Raw genomic sequence first — 22415 nt, 5'->3', positions numbered from 1 at the left:
TTCCTCAGAACCTAATTATTACAGGTTGCTTTTCACCCATGCTTTTAAATGACATGATAAAATGAAGCTTGTGCTGCTGCATATCTGCTGGGAAATAAAATATGCAAAATTAATTAGATAATAAAAAGAAAAAGTTTTCCTAAGTGGCTTTTCTGGAACATTTTCATCCTCACCCTCACTCTTGGCAATCAGTTGATTTGTGAGCCAAATATCTCTGATTTTTTTGATACTAACGGTAGTTGACACGCAACTTGTCCCTTCTATGACACAGTGCTCACAGTAAAAATTTACATTGTTTTTGGGAGGATTTATTCTAAAAATGTATAATTGATTCCTCTGAAAGCGGAGGTTGACCCAAGAGGCTCTTGTTTTGTGTGAAAAGAATTTCTCTAAGCATATGAAACATTGGGTCTAAATTGGTCATCTAGTATTGATATATTAGACAATTTTAGTCAACCTTCTAGGACAACTTAAAAGGCTATTTAAGAATTTTAAAAAAAGCATGTGGGCATCTCACAGTTAACAATAATGAATTACCAGGCTGGGATCTGGGGGAGGGATGAGAACTAGGGAAATGGCTAGGTAATGGGGCTGCTTTTTCCCTAGGCATAGAAATGAAGTGGCTGCCCCATGGTTTTGCAGCCTAGAATAAGCCCTTAAAGGCGTAGAGCTGAGAATCCAGGGCCCACCAAGCAGGGACAGTGGTGAACTACTTGTTCATCATCAGGCTGGGAACGAGGCATTACAGCTTAGAAGAAAATGAGAACCATAAAGAAGATAAGCATTTCCAAGGACATCCACCAACTTTTAAATCATGTGTGGTCATTTGGAGGTGATCCTGGATTGCCAGTATTCCCAGGAACTTGGACTAATTCATTGTAAATCTCTTGAGGAAGATAACAGCATCCTAGGCCTCAAGTTATTTTTACCAACAATTTTGTGTGATGGAGCAAGACAACAGGATAAAAAAAATAAATGTATTACAAAAAAGCAATAGAAACAGAAGAGTTACATAGGGACTTTTACATATTGGAGTTAACAGGCACATGCTCTATTTATCCAATTACAATTTTCGTGAGGATAAAAGATTTAAAATTTATAGGAGTGCCTGGGTGGCTCAGTCAATTGGTTGAGCGTGCACTCTTGGTTTTGGCTCAGGTCATGATCTCAGGGACAAGGGATCAAGCCCTGCATCCACTCTTGGTTTTGGCTCAGGGACCAAGGATCAAGCCCTGTGTCCGGCCTTGTGCTGGGCATGGAGTCTGCATGAGATTCTTTTCCTCTCCCTCTGCCCCTCCTCCCCACTCTCACTCTCTCTCTAAAATAAATAAATCTTTAAAAAAATATTGAAATTTTATAAATTAAAAAGCAAGTGGAAATTCTAGAATTGAAAATATAATTGAAATTAACTGAATGATCAGATACATCATGTAGAGAATATGTGAGGTGGAATATATGTCACAAGAAAATATGCAGAATGAAGCATGGAAAACTTGGAGACGGTTGAAATGAAAATTAGTAAAATTAAAGAAAATATCCAAAATAAAGTTGAGAGAGAGAAAAGGATGGGAAATAGGTAAGAAAGTGTGAGGGACTTAGAAAATCTAGGGAGGTCTCAGATTCTTGGAGATTCCCAGAAAGCAAGGAAAGGAAGAGAGGAACAAAAACCATATTTGAGGAGACAATGACCAAGAACTTTTCAAAGCTAATAAAGACATGACGCTCCAATTTCAGGGTGGCTAGGAACTATAGGCAAGAAGAGTAAAAATAAGACTTTACATCAAAGCAAAAAAAAAAAAGTAGCTGAAAACCAAAAACAAGGGTAAAATTTTAGAGCAGCCAGGGGAAGAAAACAAGGATGGCACAAAAGTGCAACAACTGGTCGGAGAGCTGACTTTTTTCCCATTGTTGTAAAATATATATATAACATACAATTGATTGTTTTAACTATTTTTAAATCTAGAATTCAGGGACATTAATGACATTCATAATACTGTGCCACCATTACTGCTTTTCATTTGTAGAACTTTTCATTATCTCGAACCAAAACTCTGTACCCATTAAAAAATAACTCTCCATTCTCATCTCCCCCGAACCCTGGTAATGTCTCTTGTACTTTCTGTCTTTATAAAGTTGCTCATTACAAATATTCCATATAAATGGAATCATACCATGTTTGTCCTTTTGTGACTGGCTTATTTTACTTAGCATACTTTCAGGGTTTATCCAGTCTGTAGCATACATCAGAACTTCATTAATTTTCATGAGTGAATAATATTTCATTGTATGTGTGTACCACATACACACATACACACACACACATTTTGTTTATTCATCTGTTTTTTGATACACACATAGGTTGTCTGCACCTTTTGGCGTTACAAATGATGCTACTCTGAACAGTGGTGTGCAAGTGTCTGTTTGAATACCTGTTCTCAGTTCTGTTGGGTATATACCTAGGAGTGGAATTGCTGGGTTATATGGTAATTCTATGTCTATATTTTTGAACGGCTACTCAACTGCTTTCCAAGAGATGACATCTTAATAAAAATAAATAAGCCAGAACACAATTGAATACCATTTTCAAAATGCCTTTGGGAAATAACTACCAAACTAGAATTATATATCCAATGAAAATATCCTTTCAAAATTATGTTTTCATACAAACAAAAATTAAGAGAATTCGCTATCATACCCAACTTAAAGGAAATACTGAAAAGAGTTCTCTAGATAGATGTAAAATAATTTCAGAAGGTTGAAGATGCAGGAAGGAAAGAAAGACAATGATAGTGGCAAATATGGGGGAGGAGGATATAAAAGAATACTGACAGTATGAAGCAATAATAATAATAATGAAAAAAAGATAGCAGGAAGGGAAAAATGAAGGGGGGAAATCGGAGGGGGAGACGAACCATGAGAGACTCTGGACTCTGTGAAACAAACTGAGGGTTCTAGAGGGAAGGGGGTGGGGGGATGGGTTAGCCTGGTGATGGGTATTAAGGAGGGCACGTACTGAATGGAGCACTGGGTGTTATATGCAAACAATGAATCATGGAACACTGCATCAAAAACTAATGATGTAATGTATGGGGATTAACATAACATAATAAAATAAAAAAATAATGTCTTGGGGTGAAATATTGAGACAATTAAAATACCTGACAAGAATGGCATATAAGTCAGGAAGATGTTGAGTTTTCTAAGGACTTTCCCTTGTCTCGGAAGAGGGTGAATCTATTAAATAATGGTAGACTTTGCTAAGTCAATCATGAGTTCTAATCATTAGGAAAATTGTTAAAAAGAAATAGTAAAAGAGTATATAACCTTCAAGTTAATATAAGGGCAAAATAAAAAATCCAAATGAAGGCTGAAAGGAGATACAAGATAAACAGAAAGCACTACATAAAGTGGTGGCTTTTAAGCACAAATATATCATTAATTGCATTACATGTAGAAGAGCTAAATACTTGATTAAAAGACAAAAGGTAGTGCTGTTTACAAACATGACATTTAAAATGTGAGGTGCTGGGCGCCTGGGTGGCTCAGTCGTCTGCCTTCGGCTCAGGTCATGATCCCAGGGTCCTGGGATGGAGCCCAGCATGGGGCTCCCTGCCCCGTGGAAGCCTGCTTCTCCTTCTGCTTGTGTTCCTGCTCTCGCTATCTCTCTCTGTCAAATCAATAAATAAAATTAAAAAAATAAAATAAAATAAGGGGAGGGGGGTGGGGGGTTGGGTTAGCCTGGTGATGGGTATTAAAGAGGGCACGTTCTGCGTGGAGCACTGGGTGTTATGCACAAACAATGAATCATGGAACACTACATCCAAAACTAATGATGTAATGTATGGTGATTAACATAACAATAAAAAATTAAAAATCAAAAAAAATAAAATGTGAGATGCAAAAAGAATAAAAGGATAGAAAAAAATGCAAACACTTACCAAAGGGATGCTAAGATAGTGGTATAAATATTAGAGAAAGCACACTTTAAGGTAAAAGGCATTATTAGAAATAAAATGTGTGCTTCATAATAATAAACATTTTAACTCACCATGAAGATATAAAATACTTATGTATAATTATACAGCATCAAAATATATGAAGCATAAATTGATGTAACTGAAGAACTAAAATTCAAAATCAGAAAATTTTAACATACCTCTCTCAGTAACAGAACAGATTTAAAAATTGTGTGTGTATATGTGATCAGCAAGAGTGTAGAAGATGTGAACAAGATTAGCCAACTTGACAATAGATCACTACACTGGCAAGAAAATTCTAGAGCCAGGCTTCTACCAAACATTTAAGGATGCAGTATGTCAATCTTACACAAGATCTTTCAGAGAAGACAAAAAGAGGAAACAACTTGTTTTCTGAAGCCAGAGTAATCTTGATACTCAGACCTTATAAGCAGATAATGAGAAAGGAAATTAAAAACCTGCCTCACACATAGATAATATATCAATATTAATGCAAAAGATTATGCATGATGACCAACCTGGGTTTGTTTCATGAATTAAACTGAGTTAATATTAGAAATGCAATCAGTATAAATAACCAAATTAATTGAATAAAGGAGAATAATTGTATCATAAGCTTAATAGATGCAGAAAAGGTGTTTGATAAAATTCAACATCTATTTGTGAATAAAACACTTTGTAAACTAGAAGTAGAAGGAACTTCTTTCATACGATAAAACATTAGTAAAAAGCCTAGGTTAAACATTATACTTAAAATATTGAAAGCCTCCCTTTGAGATAGGAAACAAAATAAGAATATCACATATTTTTATTACATTGAATTGATGTTATCATGTTGAATACTTTTATTCAAGATTGTGTTGGAATTCTAGCCAGTAAAACAAATAAATAAAATGAATGAATGAATAAATGAGTACTTGAAGAACTGAAACCGTTATTGTTCATAGTCAATATGCATGTGATTGTAGAAAATCTAAGAGAATTTACAGATACAGTATAAGAAACATAAGGTGAGTTTAGCAAGTTTGCTAGATTTACACTCAATATACAAAAATCAACTGCATTTCTATGTACTGGCAAAAAATCAGAAAAAATAATTTTTTTAAAAATGTTATTATTTAAGGGGTGCCTCGGTTGTTCAGTCGTTTAAGCGTCAGACTCTTGATTTCAGCTCAGGTCATGATCTTGGGGTCAGGAGATCGAGCCCAGCATTGGGTTGTAACCTCAACAAGGAGGCTGCTCGAGGTTCTCTATCCTATCTTTTATCCTCCCCGTCTGCCTCTCCACCCCCCTCCCCACCACTCTCACACTCGCTCACTCGCTCTCTCTCAAATAAATAAAATCAAAATAAAACAAAATAAAATGTTACTATTTAAAACAGCATTAAAAAGAACCATGGATTAGATCTAACTAAAGATGTGCAAGCCCACCATGTAGGAAACTATCACATTTTATTAGAGCCATTAAAGAAATCCTGCAGAAGGGTATATCATGCCCATAGACTGGAAGACTATAATGTTATAAACAAGTTATTTCTTCCTGAGTTCATCTGTTGGATTAGTACAATTCCAATAAGAATCCTAACCAGCTTTGTTTTAGGGGAGACTTAAGTGGGGAGCAGCACAAGTGACAGACTGACTCTAAAATACATACGGAAATGCAGAAGGTTAAGAATAGCCAAAATACACATGAAGAACAAGGTGGAAGGACTTGTTTGAGTCGATATTTTGACTTATGAGAAGGTTATTGTAATTAAGGCTACTAAGTATTGGTACAAAATAGACCTATGAAATAGAATAGAGATCCCAGACACCCACACACACATGTGCACTTCATTTACAAAAAAACATGCCACTGCAGTATAGTGGAGGAAGAAGGGTCTTCTCGTTATATGGTACTGCACAAGGGAATTTCCACATAGAGAAGAAAATAAATGATCCTTTCCTTACATTTTATACAAAAATCAACTCAGTGGGATATTACATCTAAATGTAAGAGCCATAAAAATTCTTCCAGAAAATAATAAAGGAGAGTACTTTTATGAACTCATGGTAGGGACTGATTTCTTAAACATCACACACACACACACAACCCTAATTGTAAAGGCAAAGTTTGGTAAGACTACATTAAAATGAAGAGCTTCTGTTTGTCGGAATATACCATTAAGAGAGTGAAAAGTCAAGACAAACTGGGAGAATGTATTTGCAACACATATGATAAAAAGCAGGTTCTATTCAGATATACAGAGAATCTCCCTACAAATCAATATGAAAATGCTATAACAACACAGTAGAAAAGTGGGCAAAAGACTTGAACAAAGAGGTATCCAAATGGCCAGTAAACTACCAGTACTTAATTTCTTTAGTAATCATGTTAATTTTGATTAAAACCAAAATGAAATTTCTGCACACCTAACTGGATAGGCACACTTAAGAAGCAGCTAATGTCAAGTCTTGGTGAGGATCTAGAGCAAAAGAAATTATTTTCCATTACTTGAAGGAATATGGACAGTTAAACCCACTTTGGAAACCAGGTTGACAGTATTTCCTAAAGTTGACTATAATTATATTCAATAATCTGTGATTCTCCTGATAGATACATACCCAACAGAAATGCTTGCCCATGTGTATGAAGAGATATGCACAAGTATGTCCACAGCAGCATTATTCACGGTAGCCAAAAAGTGGAAATAATTCACATGTCTAACAGTGGAATGAATAAGTAACCTGTCACATAGTCATACAATAAGATATTATACAGCAATAAAAATGAATGAGCTACAGCTACATGCGAGAACATTGATGGATCTCACAAATGTAGAGAGAAGCCAAATATGACACACGCATACTACATGATTCCCATAATGTAAAATACAAAAACAGGCAAAATTTTATATTTTAGGCATCCACACTTAAGGTGTAAGCCTGTAAGGAAATGTAAGGAACCTGATTACCACTAGTCAGAACACTGGTTGCCTTCAATGGGTGCATAGGAATTAATGATTGGAAAACAGTACAAGCGAGCATCTGGGTTGCTAATAAAATTCTATATCTTGAGTTGGGTGGTGGTTACACATAGTGTTTTGTGTACTATTCTGAATACGTTATATTTCACAAAAAAAAAAAGATTTTAAAGCTGTGGTTGGAAGAATAGGAGTTGGGAAGCGGTGAGCTATTCTATGACTTCAAAAATTGGTTCTGATGTTACAAAAATGTTTTTTCAGGACACTTTTGGTTGCAAGCAATAGAAACCAGACTCAAAATGGAATGAAATACTTAAGCTAATACTACAGAACTTCTAGTAGAAACTCTAGTGATTGATCCAGGGACTCAATATCAGTTATCTGTCACCAGCCAAGACACATAATAAATAAATATTTATTGAATGAAAACCAGGGCTCTTTCTCCAACTCTAGATTCTGTTTCTCTTTGCATATTAACATGGTTTTTCTTCTATTGGTGAAAAATTCCTCCATGTGGTAATAAAATGCCATAAACCATTCCTCACATTGTCCTTACAGTTTGCAGTCACAAAAGAGGACTTCCTTCAGAAAGAATTCAGAATATGCCAGTGTAAAATATGCCAATCTGGCAAATGGATGATTTTGAGAAGGCGGTTAGTTGAGAAAAAGGAAACACAGAAAAACTCTCTGCCCGCCCCCCCCCCCCAACTAGGAAGGGCCGAACAATTCTTAATCACTGGAGGTAATTCTAGACTTACCTGCCCCGAGATAACACGAGAAGAATCTATATAACAAGCCTTACTAGCTAACCTTTACCTTCTTAGTTTCCCCCATGTATTTACCTTCCCATAGTTCGCTACCTTTGGAAGCCTAAAACCCTTTTCCTTTGTCTTGTCACTTCTCTATCACACATTTATTTTTCTTTCATTAAGATGCAATATAAGCCCAGTTTTTTTGTTTTTGCTTTTTTAAAAATTTTATTTATTTATTTGACAGAGAGAAAGCACAAGCAGGGGGAGCAGCAGCGAAAGAGGGAGAAGCAGGCTCCCCGCTGAGCAGGAGAGCCCCACTCCGGGCTCCATTCCAGGACTCGGGAACCAGGACCTGAGCCGAAGGCAGACGCTTAACCAACTGAGCCACCCAGGTGCCCCTATAAGCCTGGTTTCTAACCACTCCTTTGAATTAGTCATCACTGAGTTCTCCCATGTGTATGTGCAATGTACACATTAATAAACTTCTGGGGTGTTTTTTCCTTATTAATTGGTCTCTTGTCAGTCTACTTTATAGGACCCCAGCTATTGAACCTAAGACGGTACACTTCCTATTGACTGACAGAAACTTCTCAGGGATGTTTCCACTCTGCTCTGGATTACTCTGAACTGGGTCATGTGCACATCATTAGGACTGACTCTGGGTGATAGGGGTAGATTCAGCCTTCCAGGACCCAGAGGGATGGATGTTGGCAAGCTAACTCAACGACTGCATCATGAAATCCTTTTTGTATTAACCATTTTGGTCTATAGTGGTGCTTTCCAACTCAGGCTGCCTGCTAGCATCACCTGGTGAGCTTTTAAAAAAAATATTGATGCAGATACTCTAGACCAATTAAATCAGAATTTTTGGATGTGTATATGGTGGAGGCGAAGGCATTGATACACTTTTCTAAGCCCTCCAGATGATTTTAAGGTATTTCATGTTGTGAAGCTTGGGATTATTGTGTAAATCATTGAGGTAAAATTCAAGACAGAAAATTAGAAAAAATATTTATAGATATTAATCTGTTGTCTCAGGTGAGTGCTACAGTTACTTAATATAAAAATTACTTTTATTTTTTTAATTCATAGGTCATGATAACCTGTGATTCCAATTAAAGATTTTTTTAAAAAGAGAAGAGTTCAGCCCTTCAAGTATTGGTTTGCACTCCTTAAGCCAGAGGTAAATATAACACCTTTATAAGCTCTTGATCAATAAGATAATCAAAGTTAGGATAACTCTATTTGCACATGAAAAAGTAAAGTGGTTCACATCCTGCTTTAAACCAACAGAAAAGAATTCATTAGCATCAACTAGAAGAGCTATTGGTATATACTATTTCATCAGCACTATAGGTGATAGATTGTTCTCTGAACGGAATTATTTGAAAAATAAATAAAGTTTCCATACTATCCTGTTTTCTCATGGGTTATAATTGCATTTGAAATGCTATTTTTTTCCAAAAGCCAAAGCTACTCTTCTGGAAATACAAAGGATCGGACTGTAATAATTCATCCAGGACTATTATATGATAATCTTATAAACTCAATTTGAAAAAGGGCATCAACCATTTCTGAGTTCTAATAGCATATTGATAGATAGATTCTAATATTGTACTAACAGATACTACTATTGTGCTAATCCAACATGTCTTTGCTTACCCTTCGTGAGTGGTAGTGACTGTTCTCTCCTTTAATGTTAGGATCGCTATGCTTTTGTAAGCAGCATCATGGCACAGTGAAAAGTAACTTTTAGGATCTGATATACCTGGAATTAAATTCTGTCTGCTTTTTATCAACAGTGCAGCCTTGGGCAGATTAACTTCTTCACGTCTCATTTCCCTCTACTATAAAATAAGAATAGGACCCATCATAAGCATTAGGAATGACAATTACCATCCTTCTACCATTTTGCCTCAGACTTTTTAAAAACTTATAACAAGTAAAAAATGAGTAAATGTATTCTTCTTATACAAAAAAATAAAACATTACAGATAAAGAATTTAGACTTTAAAGACCACTAATATCAGTCTGGCGCATATTGAGAGACTGAATAAACAGTCAAGGGCCAGACTATATATATCAATAGAACTCTGATATACAACCTCTGCAACAAGCAGGCTCATAAGCGAAACCACAAGCTCTGCAGCAGCTGGTCCAGAAATCTCAGAGCTTGATCAATGACTGTCAGTTTCCACCGCAGGAGCAACCGGAGGAAGCCAAATATGCTCTCCAAACCAATCACATCTGACCCCCGACCTGTAGTTAGCCTGTCTCTAGCCTCCCATGCCAACGATTTCCAATCACAGCGTATCTGAAGCTTGCTTTTTTTTTTCACTGTAACACTTCTTTCCACCACTTTTCACGGACACCAGCCTATCTTTGAGTCTCTGCCAAACACCAGTGATGGTGGCTAACTCCCTTGCAGCAGCAAGCTCTCACTAAATAGCCTCTGACTGTTCTCCTTTGGTGGGCTTTCTTTACTTCCACAAGTATCCTTCCAGTCCTTTTACCATGTATTTACAGATGGACATTTCTATTTATCCTTAGGAAATATATTCCACTTTATGGATTTTTAAAAACAAAAATATTATCATTGGGTTCTGTAACTTGACTTGAAAAATACCCTGGAAATCTATCCCTATTAGTTCATCCTTATTGTTTTCAGTGGATGGTGGTAGTAATATTTATCCTGCCTTCTTGTAACACAGTTAGGTCTCTAGTGCTAACTACTCTAGTGTTTTGTAGGTGGTTTGCTTTCCTGTGCCCATCACAGGGGACTTTCTTTAACATCTTTGCACTGCCATCCCACTTCCCTTCCTCCTCCCCAGGCCATTCTTCCTTTAACCCTCATCTCGGAGCTGCAATTGATTCTCCATGACCCTGGCTGGTTGCCTTCTCTCATGGCTGCTAGTAACAGCCATTCTGGGGCCATTTCTTCAGCATTGCAAGGTTAGGGCATGCCTAGGGGTTAAGAGACATTGGTCTCTGGTGGGTCTAGGTCCTGTGTATTGTCTGCTCAACTTCCTCATTACCCATGTGTGACAAACGCAAATCTTAGTCATGCTAGATTCTTTTACCCTGAGTCAATTTTCCAGTTGTATGTAAGGAATTTCCTCCAATGGTTAAACATAGGCAACCTTGGAAACCTTTGTGAAGGAAGTAAAATTAAATGCTTCATTTATCCTTGCTTTCACCAAATAATTTGGATAAACCTTGTAGTCACCCAAATAATATTCTTCCCAGTGAATACCAAAACATTCAGAATTAAGACACAGATGGTAGGGTCTTGGAAGAATTGCTTTTAAGATTTGACAGTTCATATGGACTAGTAGAGTCTTTAAATCCAATACAAACAACTTCATGTATTTTACTAGTGTATATACCATGGGACAATATAGCTTTGTATTTGAATCTTGACTTCTCGGGTTCAATGAACTTCGGCAAGTTTCCTAATTGCTCTGAGTCTGTTTTCGCATGTCTATGATGAAGATGAGATTTACTTGCATCTTATGGTTCTTTGGAGGAAAAACTTTTCCTCCACCCTCTTGTGTTCATTAACTGGGGACTTGTGAATTAAGCTGAAAAAAGACAGATTAGCAAGAGAAAAGTCAACTTTTATTCACCTATGTAGTGGGAGCACAGAGAAAATTTGACTCTCCAAACAGCTGAAGACAGGGGTTTAAATACCTAACTTATTAAGGGGAAAGGCGGAGGGAGATGAGGCTCTTATGGAAAGAACAGATGGGTTTCTAGAGGAACAAATGGGAGATAACAAAGTCTGTGCTAGTATTTGTTTATGCAGGTGCAAGTGGGCTTTTCAGTCCTCTTTCCAGCCAGTAAAACTCCCCTGAGAGGGGATTTATGGCAGCCTCACTCCCAGAAGTTGCTGCCTTAAGCTAGATAAGAGAAGCTCCAAAAAGCCTCCTTCCTGTATCTGTGAAATCTCAAATGTCTTTGGTGTAAAATAATCTTCATACCAGCTCGCTGTGGGTCCGATCCCCACAGGGGGTGTGAGAATAATCAAGGTAAATTCGGTGCAGCTCTCTTCCAATAGTTAAACATAGGCAACCTTAGAAACCTTTGCAAATAAAATTTGCAACTTGTTATTGATATTTGAAAGTTAGACTTTCTGACTTGCTGCTAGCAGCACATGGGAAGTTATGGTGATTTTTAGTACAAATGTTGGCCCTGGGCATAGATCTCAGCTGGCTTGCTTAATTCCTGGATCAGCATTTCTTGCATTCAGTTGCTGATTCATCACTTTTTGCTCATATTCAATCTAACTTCTCCAAACCAATTTCGTACTGATAAACTTGCCTTAAAATTCATTGTAATTGTCCTAAATAATTTGGGTGGCTCAAGAAAACAGACATCTTTTATGATTCTGTTTTTCCTAACTTTTTCCTGGCTTCCCATGGATGTTCAGGGATGTCTCACTCAAGGTGTTTTTGTTTTGTTTTGTTTTGTTTTGTTTTTGTTTGTAGGGTTTTTTATTTGTTTTGTTTTTTTGTTTTGTTTTGTTTTGTTTTCATACCCTCTTCATCTCATTTGGCTTCTTGTTCCTCAGAGGAGAAAAAGAAAAGTGATATCTTTGTTTTTATAATCCTCACATGTCATCAGTTGTTTCTAAATGCTTAGCATTTATAGGTCACTATGGGTTAATGGAAAAAGTGCATCTTACCAATAGATATCTTTTTGCCATTTGATAATGTCATGGACTTTTACACAAGTTCCGTGAGGCCGGAGTGAACAAATTCCTCATATATTTAAGATAGGTCAGAAGATACGCATATGAGAGTATATTGCTTACAGGAGATAAGTAACTTCTCTTCAAATTGGCTTAAACCATATAATTTGCCAGTGTTACCTTCTGCTGGCTAAATTCCCCAGGTAAATACCAGGCTTACTTTGCTTGGGAAAGCATTACTCATAATAAAAATATCTTAGCTGTTCTGTATGCAAATGCAGTGGAGTATAAGCATGCATATTAATTTGCTATGTTACATCGGTAATTGCTATTTTATTGGTCAATAACTGTTCTATTTATTATGATATTAAACAATTGGTATAAATATGTTAATAGATAGACTTATTCACTAATTTCTAAAAATATAGGCTGTATCTTGCTTACTAAAATGCTTTTATAAAACACTTGAGTTGGTCATTGATAGGGAACATTTTTTTTTTTGTATTTGTATTTTGTATTCAGCATTTCTAAGAGAAAATATTTAATGCCATCCCTGAAAGCTAGCAAGTTTACATTTGTTGGGCCACCAGGAGAAGTGAATTCTAGAGCTAAGAACTCCTCACTGATTCTGCAGTCAACTAGAGTAAAATAAGGTCGATATCCATTTAGTTGAGCACATAGCCTGGCAAAATGCATTAAAAAGAACTAGTTTGGCAGCTATAGGAAATATGTTTATTAACAAATAATTTCAATATATTCAATTAAACAAACCACTACACTGTTTTAAAACCAGTTATTTTCATTCAATTAAGTCTTTTCATACTTGAGAATTAGAATGGGAACTATGAAATGTCAGAATGAACATCAGCTTTCAACTTGGGCTTTGTGGATGTGGAATGTGTGCCTGGCATCTGTTATAATACATGGGGTTCTAAGGACCTCTTTCTTGGGTTTTTCTCTTTCCCCCAAGAAAGAAGTTGAACCCTAAAATGTCACTTAAAATATTGCCAACCCAAATCAGAACATCATTTACAATAAAAAGACCATACCTCAGGTCTACAACCATAGTTTCTTGGGCAATTCAGGATAGGAACCCCTCATTTTTCTAAATTGTCAAGATAATGGAGGGGTTATGGAGTCAGTTAGCCTGAATTATTCCAGTGGTTAACTGTGCAATTCAAATAACTCGATAACTCTAACTCCATACTTCATCATTTTGAGGCTTATTTTAAAAAGTGGCATTTGTTCAGTTTTCAGATATGTTATTTAAAACAGAGGTGCCTCTTATTGAAAACTACCACTAATTAGTGATTGAGGCAAAATAGCATATATTTTCTTCTGCCTGATGGGATCTTAAAGATCTTGATGATTATTTTTAATTATACTATTGTCTATGTATCCCATAGCATCTTATTTTCTTCAGCTAACAGATGAATAGTCTGAAAATTAGTCCTCTTACCTAAACAACTGGCCCTCTCAGGATTCATGGGGACAAAGCTGAATGTTTACAAGATAGACAAATCAGGAAGGGGCCTGACTTCTATTTTATTGTATTATATTGTATTTATTTATTTATTTATTTATTTGAGAGCGAATGAGAGAGAGAGCACAAGTGTACTAGCAGGGGAGAGGGGCAGTGGGAGAGGGAGAAGCAGGCTCCCCACTGAGCAGGGAGCCAGATGTGGGACTTGATCCCAGGACCATGCAATCATGACCTGAGCCAAAGGCAGACACTTAGCCAATTGAGTCACCCCCTGGGTGATGCCCCAGACTTCTAAAAGACTGATGATCCATCATTTTAGTATAGAGGGTTCCATATAAAAGCTGCTCAACATGGATTCTAGAAAAAGGAGCTATTTGTCTTTGAAAGACAGACCAGAAGTAATACCTGGATGGCCTGTTTTTATATATTATGGCCATCCCAACTGAGGTGATGCCAAGCCCCAGTAAGGGAGCTGGGCACTACTAAGCAGGATTTTTACTTATTATGGGGTACTGGAGCAGGATGAGAACCAAGACTAAGGCAGAAGTTCAGCTAAACAAATTAGTGCCAGGAACACAGGACCAGGGTTGAATTGTCATCAGAGACACCAAGTAACACAGAATTCCTGATTCTCCCGCTCCCCCAAATCTGCTTCTCTGCCTCTCCCATTTCAATAACTGGTACCAACCCATTGCCCCTTAGGCCTCCATGTCAGATTTATTACTTCTTTATTTCTCAACTCAAAAGTTCTCTTCTTTTGAAGAACATGGTAAAGCTTGATTACATATTAAAACTATATCTAAAATCAACATAAAACCTAGTTTCATTTCCTTAAGGGCAAAAAGAACTTAGTTGTACAAATATGGGACCCACTTCCACACTTTTCAGGAGATTGGAAATACTTGTTTTATGTCCTGAAGGTGCAAAGATGGGAAAGTGGAAAGGTACTCTTCCCCATGAATTGACTAGCAAGTCCTTTTATTTTTTTTTTAAGATATTATTTTTAAGTTATCTCTATCCCAATGTGGGGCTTAAACTTACAACCCCTAGATCAAGAGTCACCTGCTCTACTAACTGAGCTAGTCAGGCAACAATAGCATGTCCCTTTTAATACCAAGTTTTAAAGGGAAAATAATCTATATTAAAACAGTCCAGTTGTTCACATCCAGCGCACAGATAACTGCTAGGAATCATTTTTCTGAAGGAAAGTACCATGTAATTCCCAAACAAAGGAAAAATAATGGACTTTGTTCTCACTTCTTTCCCCCCTTGTTTGTTTTTCAATTACTTGAGCCTTTAGGTAGAAATATTAAAATTATAATTTTACAGTTTAGTCACTTTTTATCATTTGTGAAAAATAAGTCACTGATATGATAAATAAATCTTCACCTTACTCTGGTTGAGCTGAGATGACAGAGTATTAAGAATCGACACCCCCCCCCCAAAAAAAATAGAATTTGACACCATCACCATATGTGCTCCAAATGATACCACGATCATCTTGTGGTGAACATAGAGAAACTTTATTTAAGTTTGGTGAATATCACTTTATGATCAGAAAGAGTTAATGTGACTGAACATTCTAGGTGTCTCTTTAACAGCACAACTTGAGAGGAATAGAGCTTATTAATATATTTTGTTTTGGTATGGATTTTAATGAGACTCAGGAACTGTCACCCTGAACATTTTTATTAGTGCATAGTATGTGTCAGTTCTTGGGGTAGGTACCATGAAGAGTAAGACATAATCCCAGTACCTGGAAAATGTGGACTCTACGTGAGTAGAGACTCTTGAATTTTTTTAACCTTCGATTTGTTTCTGTGAAAGTGTTTTTGAGAGGACACCACCAAAGAAGCAATAGAGACATCCATCAGAGGCTAAGAATGTTTATCTTTGAATGACTGAGTGATTGCAGGTGCTTTTATGTTTCTGAATTTTTGTTTATTTGTTTTGCATGAGTATATTTAGTATTTTATAAGCAGAAAAATAAACACCAGTTTTTAAAGTGATGACAAGATCTTTTAGTGCTTTTTCACAATAGTGTGCTCAAAGAATATTTGTTAAGTGAATGAGTACATTTTTCAAATTCTCAAACTTTTCTCATTTAAAAACATTAAGGACATTTATTTTGGGTCAAAAGAATTCCCCAAATTTCTGCTAGAGGAGGTATTCTGTTAACTTTATCTTCAACTTTTGAAAACCACTGACCAGAAAATAAAGAGCTTAAAAAATTATTTGGATGTTATATTGTACCCAAAAGATAAAGAAGGTGAATTTGTTTTATCTCCCCTCATTTTTAGAACATTCTATAAACAAACACCATTGGTGTGTTGGACATAGACATAGTTTGAGTGTCATGATAACTTGAACTGAATACACAACTGGCCAACTTCTTCCAACCCATCTTGATGGAATAGAGGAGGGAATGTAAAAAATGTCTAAGTTGTAGGACATAGAGATAAATAAATGTGATGAAAACCAACTTTGAGTTACTTGAATGATTTGACCTTGATCCAAGGGTAAAAGATTTCAAAACATAGTCTGAAAGTTTAGGTTAGTTGGCTGGACTGTGAGGGCTAATTAGTCCAGTGTTCCAACTTCAGACAGTTCACTTGCTTTCTTTATTTCTTTAGCAAGGGACTGTGTAGCAAACTGGTCAAACTTCCTACATAGATGTGCTGCGGTCTTAAGGAAACCAGATAATAGGAATACAGCAGCATCATCAGAAAACAATTCAAAATACAAGCTTTAAAAATAGTAGGTGGGGAGTGTTTTCACATCCTTATTGGGGGCAGAGACAGGGAGGGGTGATAGTAGTTGTGGGTAATATTCTCTACAGAACAGATTTATGCCACTGAGACACTTAGATTCCCATTGAAGAGGTAAGAGACATACATAGCAAATTAAGTAATACCATATATCATATTCCTTTTGTAGGTTACCCAGTTCTCTTTGTGCCATGTCTTATAGGTACAACTGGACAAAACTCACATAAGCTTGAAACGGTTACCTACCACTTCTTTCCCAGAGCTTCCCTAATGCTTTAGTGAAGTCCAGCAGAACTGGACATGTGCAGTCAGAAAGTGAAGGGGAGTTTTTGCCAGTTGAGCCGTTTTTAATCAGTAAGGGACAAGAGCTTATAAGTAAATATTCCCTACTTTCATCTCCCACGTGGATTTTCAGAGATGCATTTCACAAGGTCATTAAAATATCCTGGTAAAAACATATCAGTAACCCATAGTGGTGGCCAGTTCAATAAGTTATCTTTGAACTGACTGACCTTCCTTCTCTGTCCCACTCCCCCAGGCTCTCAATCATGCTTCTTGGGATCACTGTCCACCACAGGCAAGCCTATGTCTTAGCTCTTCTTTTGAGACACCCAGGGTCAGGCATGAGACAGGGAGACATCAATGTGGTAATAAGACCATAGCTCAAGAAAGATAATTGCAAAGAGAAATCAAGAGTTGGATATTAGAAACTCTATGAAAGAATTGACAGAACTTAGTAATAAAGCAATGAAGAATGAGAATAGTCAGCTTGGTGGGCAGGATGAAGGGTTCTATTCTAGATAAGGCCATAACTTAATGGCGTTGACCAGCAGGCAATGGGAACTAAGTTTTAGGAATCAAGTGAGAGTTAAAATCTTGTGAGTGAATGAGTTCTCTCACAGAAGACTTTATGAAGAGGTGACCAATGGGCAATAGATTGAATTTCTGATAATTACCAGATTTCAGGAGTCAACAAGAAAGGAATTGGCAGCTGCTTGGCACTTAGGAAATAAAAGAGTTTAGTGTTACGCGTAATGGTCGGTGAGTGGAGAGAACGTACAGTTCAATTCCACCGTCAGGTCAGAGACCAGACTGAAGAGACTTAAGATGGAAATAGATAAATACAGTAATATATAGTAAAAAGATGAGGACAGTCATATAGATGGATTAATGTAAGGATAATGTAGGTGGAGATAGTTTACTCCTTAATGGTATTGACCAGCAGGCAATGGGCACTAAATTTCCAGGACTTAAAGGATGGAAAAAAGGTAGTGGAGCTAACTTCCCTAATATATATATATATTTATATATAAATCCTGAGCTTATTTTATTTCTAAATAAGCACTATTGAAATCATTTATTAATCACAGAAATTCTGAGATTTATCTTACTCTCACACTTTGATGCCTTTTTATTCTCAAGAGCACTCATTTAAAAAAAAAAGATGAATACTCGCGAGCACTTTCTCTATGATGTTGGCCTACAGAATGGCATTATTGAAAAGTACTTCTCTTCCAGAAAATATTGGAAGAATTCCACTTGAATAAATATGGCATAACTCAGTGCCTACTGTTACATACCCATATTTGTGTTAAGCTAATCCTAGTTTCCAAAAAAAGGTTTTTGTGCTGTTGAAAAGCATTTCTGAAATACTGCCAACCCCATCTTGTGATTAAAGTTCTCTGGTAGAACACAGGTTAGAAGGGGTGAGATGCCAAGCAGGTATTTAGAGAGAGAGTTTTATTTTAATGTTTTATATTTGAGTGAGTCATGGTTTAGATAATCTGTTTCTGCAAAAATGTTTTCAATATGCAATCTGATCATTTTCTACTTTTTCATTGAATATTTTCTTTTTGATCCTTCCCAACCATCTGCTTTAAATATAAATAACAGTTAATCATAGTGTGCTTAGTTTAGCATACATCATCCCTCCAGGATATGTTTGTTATCTGTTGAATTTACACTTTGGATCAAACATTTACTGAATGAGTGAGATTTGAGACAGTGGCTAATTGCCCACAGAGCATAACTGAGCCTTACTGAGCCTTACAAACTGCATATTGTTTATCCAATTCGTTGTTATAAGCCTGTTGTTTATCTATATAGTTTAACTGTGACAGTCAAACTATAATTCATTTGCTGGAGGATTTGTTTTGTTGTTTCTTATTTTCATGATCCTTGTATTATCTGGTTTTAACTGATATAAAGCCACTGCTGACTTTTCTCTCTCTCTTTTAATTTTGACAACTTTTATTTTCTTTCAAAGATTTTATTTATTTAATTGAGAGAGAGTGAGAGAGAACAGAAGCAGCGGGAGGGAGAGAGGGAGAGGGAGAAGCAGACTCCCTGCTGAACAGGGAGCCTGATACGGAACTCGATCCCAGGACCCCGGGATCCCAACCTAAGCCAAAGGCAAATGCTTAACCGACTGAACCACCCAGGCGTCCACTTTTACAGCATTTACTTTTACTTACTCAATTTGTAGACTGACAAACATTATACATATTATTTTAATTTTATACTTGGCATGAAATTGTATTTGTTCCTAAGGTACAACAAGTACAAATTCCTTACTGATAATGAGATTGTTTTTTTAAAAGGAGGATAATAAAAATTTTTTACAATCCCACAATTTAGAGAGAATCACTATTGACATTACTGTTTATATGAAGCCATAATTTTTGTATGCCTATATATGAATAATTTTTAAAAAATGTGATCATATAGAACATAATCTTCCCAAACTTGCTTTTTTCATTAACATGTATCATAAACATGTAGTCCTACCCTAATATTACCATACAACATAATTTATGTGGGGTATATTATAGATGTACTAATCCCTTTCTGTTAAATGTTTAGTGTTTTCAATGCTATGATCAATAGCTGCTCAGTTAAATCTTTCCTGATTTCCTAAATTAATCCTCAGAAAATATCACTAAGTCATTTCTGTGTTAGAACTCTTATTTTCAAGAAACCCATTTGAGTTTAACAAAAAAGAGGAATATATGAGAAGTACATGGGGGTATCTTGAGGATCTCAAGGACAAGAAACTTGTTGGAAACATTCTTTGGACTCCGATGTATACTAATTTCTAAAATTTGTGATTCATTACCTCCTTCTCACCCAAAAGTCTCCCTCTGCTTCATAGTATATGCATAAAAGCATGGCCACCAATAGCAACCAAGTTTATACCTCACAGGTCCAGCCATCCTGAGAAAAATGAAATCATTCCTAATCCTCTCTTGTGGCCCCACCCCATTCTCCACTCCAGGTTTCCAGGTTTAGCAGATGTTCACCTTGGCCCCTTCAGCTGAGGCCAAGGGATGGTGTTTGATGAACATGATTGCCAGGAGTCACTGCATAGCCATAGCTGTGTGAAGGATGGGGAGATCAAAAGGGTCTGGGGAAGCAGTCCATGAATACCCTCATATTCTCATCACTCAGGACACTTATTTCTATTGAGAGATACTTACTGCAATAAATCGGCACTGTTAAACCAGTAAAAGAAAGGAAATTTTTTTTCTTTCTTTAATAAGAATAGATTTTTCCAAAACTGACTTCATTTCATCTGACAGTGGGCAACAACACCTCCACGTGTTTTTGAGCTATGCATCTACAAAGGAGATACCATTCTCTGTGAGCACTCACTCTCTGATTCAACTGGAATGCCATCCACTGTCGATTCATCATGAGAATAAGAAAATTCTATCATGGAGAAGAGTTTTAAAATGTGTTAACTGTTCTTTTCTAGAATTAACAAATGTAAAATCACACTTCTCATGTAATGCATTTTATGGTTATTCTAAGAAAAGTACATCTAGTATTTAAGAATAGAACATTAATATTTATAGAGAAAAATCACAACCAACTTAAAATAAATCTAAATTTTCTCTGGACTTTCATTATGCAACTAGAAATATACTTCCACAGAAGAGTGAAATCTTCCAGTCAAATGTGTTGAAAACTTTGAGAGAGGGAGGAATTAATGGGATGAAAGGCTGAAGGCAAACTAGGTATTATAGAATCGTATCAGTTCTGTTTTCTAGAAAAGTCTATAGTGTTACATAAGTCTGGGCTCTCTACATTTTCTTCAGTTGTCTTAGTCTCTACTGAATTAGTTATCTACTGCTGTATAACAAATTACCCCAAACTTTAGTAGCTTAAAGCAAGAAATGTTTATTATTGTACACAGTTTCTGAGAGTCAGGAACCCAGAAGGAGCTCAGCTGGCTGGCTCAGGTAGCTGGGGCTGTAGTCCTCTGAAAGCTTGACCTAACTGGGGGATCTTCTTCTAAACTCACTTGTGTGGCTCTTAGCAGGAGGCCTCACTACATGGGCCTCTGCACAGGGCTGCTCACGACAAGGCCTCTCATTTATCCTGGAGCAAATTATCTGAGAGACAGAGTTGGTGGGCAAGGGGACATAGAAGCAACATTGTCTTGTATGACTTAGCCTCAGAACTGGCAATCCATCACTTCTGCCATCTGCCATGGCACACAGAATCTTATATCATGAGGGCACGGCAGGTTTGGGGGCGGTTTGTAAGGCATGGATACAAGGAGGTAGGAATCACTAGGTGTCATCTTGGAGGCTGGCTACCACATATACCATTCTCAGATCATAAAAATTGACTTTCTAATTTGATTTATATTTACATTTCTAGAACTCTGATTCCATTGTGTATTTTTTCTTTGCACTCGAAATAATGTCACAAATCAATTGTAATTATATAGTTTGCATGTAGACTTCCTTAAAATGTTGCTAAAGTTTAGGCCTTGGGGTTTAGCAGTTTCTGGCATTTTTACCAATGTTTTATATCCTAAATTATACATATTATGCTTATTTTAAAAACATTGATTTAATGCATCTCTTTATTTAGGCTATCATTCATTCATTCATTTAACAAATACTTATTGAGTTCGGGGAATTGTGTTTTCTTTATTGTTCCAGTATGTCACCTCTGTGTTGTAGTCTCCTTTATTTTAATTTTTCTATTTTTTTGTGAGAGAGAGAGAGAGAGCACATGCGTGAACTGGGGCAGGGGTGGGGTGGGGAGGGGAGTAGGGGCAGAGGGAGAGGGAGAGAGAGAATCTTAAGCAGGCCCCATGCTCAGTGCTCAGCATGGAGCCTGATGTGGGGCTCGATCCCACGACCTGGAGATCACGACCTGAGACAAAATCAAGAGTCAAACACTTCACCGACTGAGGCACCCAGGTGCCCCTAGCCTCTTCTTTTTAAAAACAGCTTTATTAAGATATATTTCATATGTCATATAATTCACTCATTTCACTCATGTAAAGTGTAAAGTTCCCTATTTCTAAACTACATTTTTAGAGACAAAAAAGCCTGACAATATCTAAAATTGGTCACCATACATGTATTTAAATAAGAAGGTCCATCTTTAAGATTCCATGGATACATGTTCTTCTGCCAGAGCAAACAGGAAGACACAGATATCTTGTTTATTCTTTCTCTAAGTACTCTGTGGAACTCTGGAAACCTTGGAGGTGTGTTGACTGTGTAGTAAAGAGGACCAAACAAGTAACTTCAGTGGCCTGAAGACCTATTTGCCAGGATAAGTTCTCCAATCAGAATCCTATCATTTTTCCCCTAGGAATAGATAAACAGCCAAACCCCAAGCGACTATATGAAAGGCTATGTTTACCAAATTATCAGGACACACCCAAATGCTGCTGGTCCAAATAATCCAGTCACTAGTGAATGGAAATTATATTTTATTTAATGATATTTCAGAAAGTAAAAGATGTTTTCATGTGCTTT

The 22415-nt window shown here is 36.6% G+C and overlaps 1 long non-coding RNA gene across 1 annotated transcript in view; it reads left to right on the top strand.

Moving 5' to 3' along the window:
• Positions 1 to 22415, top strand: part of LOC112815183 (uncharacterized) — a 273184-nt gene that overhangs the window by 14940 nt on the left and 235829 nt on the right. Inside the window, exon 2 of the long non-coding RNA XR_012374191.1 lies at positions 8784 to 8874. This is a non-coding gene — a long non-coding RNA (uncharacterized lncRNA). The remainder of the gene's footprint in view (positions 1 to 8783; positions 8875 to 22415) is intronic.

The sequence above is a fragment of the Callorhinus ursinus genome, unplaced genomic scaffold (genome assembly GCF_003265705.2).
Source record: "Callorhinus ursinus isolate GAN/ISIS: 27379988/994484 unplaced genomic scaffold, GSC_fseal_2.0 scaffold30, whole genome shotgun sequence".
Classification (NCBI taxonomy): domain Eukaryota; kingdom Metazoa; phylum Chordata; class Mammalia; order Carnivora; family Otariidae; genus Callorhinus; species Callorhinus ursinus.
Note: the sequence above shows the minus strand (reverse complement) of the source record. Positions and strands in the feature narration are given on the sequence as shown.